The sequence below is a fragment of the Silene latifolia genome, chromosome 10 (genome assembly GCF_048544455.1).
Source record: "Silene latifolia isolate original U9 population chromosome 10, ASM4854445v1, whole genome shotgun sequence".
Taxonomy (NCBI): Eukaryota; Viridiplantae; Streptophyta; class Magnoliopsida; order Caryophyllales; family Caryophyllaceae; genus Silene; species Silene latifolia.
This window is the reverse complement of record NC_133535.1, coordinates 32,959,512-32,965,338: the sequence shown is the minus strand read 5'-3', so window position 1 is coordinate 32,965,338 and position 5,827 is coordinate 32,959,512.

Sequence of the window (5,827 nt, the reverse complement as noted above, 5' to 3'; positions counted from 1 at the left end):
GTCATATTATGCCTACCGACGAAGAAGGGATTCATTGGATTTTGACCTATAAAGACTATTCTCAATTTTTGGTTATACGAGGAAGATCCCATCAACTTAGTTTTAATTCATTTTAAGTGAACGAATAACTAGCATTACGTGAATGAATTAACTTAGGTGATGGCTTAAAATAGATCGTGTGACATAAGAATGTCATAGAAAACTAACGAGTGACCTCTATATGAGTCAGTTTTCATGCAATTATTAGGTGGTTTGGTTTTTAGGCGGAATATGATGCAATCTATCGTTACGATAAAATAAATAAAAGAATGCAAAACGTAAATAAAAATTCCTAGTGTGGCCTATCCTAGTAAAAAGAACATAATACAACTTTGGAATCCACCGTTGGACCCGAGAAGCTTGTCTTGATGTTCCATCTTTGTCCATGTAGCGGGAGTGAGCATCCGATCTCCATCTTTGGTCTTCTCAAAATTACAATTTAAAATTACAAAATATAAACCTATTTACATTCTAATTAAAACTGTAATTACAAGTAAAAATCCAAAACGGAGATGCGAGATCTCAAAATACAACCAAGACCGTGTTCCATCAATACGGTAACACGTTCTACTAAGGCCACACTAAGTTACAACTGTTTGTAAAATAATAAATAAATACGTAATAAAAGCATTCAAAATATTCAAAATAACGATAAATAAAATGCATCAACTAAAATAAAATTTATTCGTGACATAATTCCGTAATTATGTTAAATATATCCAAACCACCTTTAATAATTAAAATTATGTGACAAAACCGCTTTAATCAACTTAATTTTAATTCATTACAATCCGTTACTTTAAATCGTTTTAAAATAACTAAATGGTACGTGAGTGAACCGTTTCACTATCAAGCGAGTGTACAACATCTGTATGATGTACATTTTATGGCCAAAAGAGAATTTAAAACAAAAAGAATAAAATTCAATGCTACCAAAACGAAATCCCTCGATCCAGGGACAAAAGTTCTCGATCGAGGAACAAAAAGGGTCGATCGAATGAAGCTGCCATTCGATCGAGAGGTTGCCAAACAGTAAGTACTCGATCGACAGGACTCGAGGTCGATCGAGGACTCATATTAGCACATCGCTTTCGATCGAGTACGAGGATTTCTCGATCGAGCAGTGGGGTTTTAAAAGAGGTCGATCGAGTGAAGCATGTGCTCGATCGAACGAAAACAACACTGATAGAGGTCTCGATCGAGTAGAAAATTGCTCGACCGAGAGCAAAACATGCTGCAACTTTAAAACCCTCGTGAAAACAATTGGTAAAACAAAAACCAATGCAATTTTGATCTAAAACGCATAAAATCAATTCTACAATTGACAAAACTTAACATATTGCTATAATCTCCGTATAAAATAACAATATGCAAAAGAACAAATCGAAAACAAACACAAAACAGCCGTGTAACACATGAGGCCGCACGGTTTTCGAGACAAAAACTGCCGTTTCAAATCGTTTTATTGAAAATCACATTGAAAAATATACGTGGCCTCGCTCTGATACCACTTGTAGGGAAATATCCGTATAAAACCCTTAAATAATAGGACTATAACGTAGATTTAGCATGTGATTATTGTCATAAAACATAATTACAAGAGAAACGATAAAGGTAAAGAATCAACCTCGGGTCCTAGTGCAATTCGGCAAAATGAACAAAAATCAACGTAGATTTCCTCCTAATTGTTGCACCCAAGACCGTCTGAGAATATGCCCTTGTGCTAGAATGTATTCTCTAATTGTCTTGCAATATTGAGAGAATTTGTTGTGAGTTTTACGAGATGTGAGATCTAGGTTTCAGAGGAAATTTTTCCAAAACCCTAGTTTTATGTGTAAAATGAATTGTCTAGGTCACAAAGGAGAGGAGCTCTCCTTTTGTGTGTTTCGGCCAACCGTGGGTTTGCATGGGGAAGTGGGCTTCCACTTCCTCTTAATTTTACCTCGTGGTCCGGCTCGAAAAATGCTAAATGTATATGACACGCTTTTATTATAAATCGTCATTGGTTATCGGTTATTAAAACATCAACTAATAACACGGATTAGTTGAAATATTAATACATGTCCGACATAAACGATATTGTATAATTAATTCAATATACATCAATTTAAATATAATCGTTTATATTTAATTTACGAATTAACCGCTTAATTCGTCTTAGCCATTTTTATTTAATCCGTATTAAATAATTATCTCAACATCGCATTTGACTAATTACTAGTCAATAACTCCGACTAACTGGTTAGTCAAATTTGGCATCAACATGACTGTATTTTCATACCGTCACATCTCTCAAACGTATCCTATAGGTGTGACTTTTAGGGACCAGTTGATCACCGCCATCTGTATGACAATAACGTCAAACTTATCTAGCAAGCCAACCGTTATTGATAAACGTGGACCAACTTATAATAATACAAAAGTATACCCTTTGATCCTTTTAGAGATTTATAAGTCCTTGCACTAACTGTAGAGGACACCAGCCCCAACACTACCCTTGGCCGAGGGACCCATGGCAGGCCGGCTGGCCTGGTTGACTCCATGCCGAGGGGACTTGGATGTGAGTACGCGGATATGCCTCCCGGCTGGCTAGTTACCCAGCCGAGATCCAAGTGACAGGCCGACAGGCTGCGTCGGTTAGGCCGTCTAATATGTTGACTTGCTGTGGATATCTTTGACCTTGCTCAATATGTTGACTCGGTCAGCGGGTGCAGAATATGCCCCATCACTTTCTTACACACCGCGGGTGCGGTGATTGATGTGAAGCATGGAGAGCTCACTCTAGAAGTGGGAGATGAGAGCATAACTTTCAATCTTGACAAGACCATGAGAGCTCCCCGTTTGCATGAACCATGTTTTATGGTTGATCATTATAGCCGGAAGGATGATAGGATGAAGTCGGAATTCCAATGGAAAAAGAAAATTGAAGATGCTCCATTCAAAGAGCAAGTGAATTGTAACAAAGAGAGCTTGAAAAGCTCACCAAAGTCAAGCAATGAAGAGGATGGCCTCATTGGCCAAGACAAGAAAGTGGAAGAGTTGTCTCTATCAACTCAAGAGATCTTTAGTGATCAAGTAGATGAAGTTTGTGGTCTTTGGGACGATGAGTTTGAAGGGATTTTTAATCCCTATATTGGCAATGCTATCGATCAAGACCGACAACAAGAGCAAAGGTCTATTGAAGATCTTTATCATGATAATGAACAAGCTTTTGATTACTTCTTCAAGGTGTTGAGCAACATCAACAACACCTTGGATATGCCCTTATGACATCTCACTAAAGATGAGAGTTTGGTGGAGTCCTCCCTAAACCACCATTTGTAAATATTTCTAACTCCTTAACTCGCATTTTAATTCTTACATTGCATTTTTTGTCATTTTTGGATTTTTATGCTTTGATCAAGATAATTATCATTTTTGAGAGAAGTGAGGGAGGGACTAATGATTCAATTGATGTGTAGTGCTTTAGCTTAGTGTGGGGATAGCAATTGCCTAGGCTATTTATGCCTTAGTAGTGCCCCCACAATGAACAACACGAGATTTGAAGAATGGAAAATGACACGGGATATGCAAGTACACGGATGGAACTGAATCCGGGTAAAAGGGGCAGAATCCGAGCGTCTTCATGGGAATCCGCCCGTCTTCAGGCAACCCGGGCGTTTTTGTCAGAATCCGCCGGTCCATCTGAGCTGAGAATTTAAATTTTTGGGACTGTTGATAAATCCGAGCGTCCTACAAGAGAATCCGCCCGTCTGCAGAAAGACGCCCATCCTGAAAGGAAAGACGCCCGTCTTTTTGGCTGGGAAAAACAAGAAATCTCACTGGAAGAGAATCCGCCCGTCTTCAGCAGAAGACGCCCGTCCCGCAATTGACAAATCCGAGCGTCTTTACTGAAAGATGCCCGTCTTTAGGCGAGATTCCTGAAGCCAAAACAGGCAGAATCCGAGCGTCCCGAAGGAAAGACGCCCGTCTTCCCCTGCTATTTCAAATTTTTCGAGTATTTTAAATACCCCATCCCCCATTCATTTCTTCATTCCTTCATTCAAAACACTACCCATAAACCCCAAAACTCAAAACCTCATCCTCTCCATCACCAAAACAAGATTTCCTCAACCACATTCATCAAAATCAAATCAAAACTTCCTTCTAACAACAACTAATCACTCCTCTTTCAACAAAAATCAAACCAAGCACAAAAATCTTCAACCTTTGAGTCGATTTTTGAAATTATAAAGGCAAAGCCTTTCACCTTAAAATCGATTTGGGTATACTTGGAAATTGAAGATTTTCCCTCTTTTCTTGGTTCAATCATCAATGGCAAGGACAAAAGGAGCAACAAAGGCACCTAAGGCAAAGGCACTCTCAACAAGACAAAAGAGTCTTCAAGCAAAGAAAGCCTCATTGGCTATGGTGGTAGCTAGCTCAAACTTGGAAGTGCAACAACAACAACCTCCCTTGGAAGCAACAAAATCAACAACTCCGGAAATTGCTCAACTTTCGAACTATCCGGAGGTAATTTTCATCTCTAACTCCCATAGGGAAACATTTGCCAAGTATGCTAGAAAATCCTTTCTACCCACCAAGTTTATTTGTGAAGATGCCTTAAATAAGTTGGGTGTCCTTGAGCAAACTAAAGCCTTCTTTGAAGCCATGGGGTTGGGAAAATTGTTTGCTACAAAAGAATTGACATACCCCTCACTTACTTTAGAATTCTTGAGTTCTTTGAAAGTTACTAAGGTAGAGACTAGAGAAAACATCGAGTTCCGCCTAGCTAATGTGAGTAGGCGCATCACCTTTGATGAATTGGGTAAAGCATTGGGTCTTAGTGATTCACCTACATATTTCAAGAATCCCGGAAAGTATGACCCCGCTCCTCTTTAGGAGGCGATTTCCGGAAGGAAATTTGAGAACTATCATGCTAGTCGCGCTCTATTAGTCCACCATCCGGGCATTAGAGTGTGGCATAAGGTCATCGGGAATACCATCATTGCAAGAAAAGACACCAACCACTTTACCAAGCTCGATTGTATTCTTCTTGAGTCGGCCTTAAATATTGGAAGGGAATTCACCAAGCCTTTCAATTCTCTAAGGCTTTTGGTGGAAAGATGGCTAAATGTTGATTGTGGGAAGCAAGGCACCACCGTTATTGTAAATGGAGGTCTAGTCACTCTTTTGGCTAAGTACTTTGATCCGAATTTCAACAAGGATAGCAAGTATGTAGCGGAAAAGGGGGGTCATCTCATTGATATGGATGCTATGATTAACAAGTACAAGTGGGTCACTCATAACCCTCTTGACACCAAGTATGGGTGGCTCACCAATGAGGCTAGATCTTTTACTTTGCCTTCTAAGATTTGTCGTTTGAGTGTCCATCGGACCAACTACCTCCTTCCCCTCTCAAAAGAAGACGAATACATCATCCGACAACAAAGGGATGAAATTGAAATGCCCTCCTCTTCCATTGTCACACCACCCTATCCTTTCAAGTACCAAGAGTTCAAACCCGAAGGTGTTGAAGCAAGCAAAGATTATATGACTCTACTTATGCAAGAGATGCACAAGCAAGCTTTTAAGGATAGGGAAGATGCTTACTTAGCCCAATATCCACCCCTCCTTCATTTAGCTAGGCAAGGACTACTTGATCCTTCATGTCCTTTGCCTAGTTGGGTGGATAGGGAAGTCTTCTTTCCGAGTGAATCTAGGGGTGAGATTCCGGGTGACGATGAGGTTGTCGGTGATGAGATTGTTGATTATAACATTGATGAAGAGGCTAGTGAAGAAGAAGAAG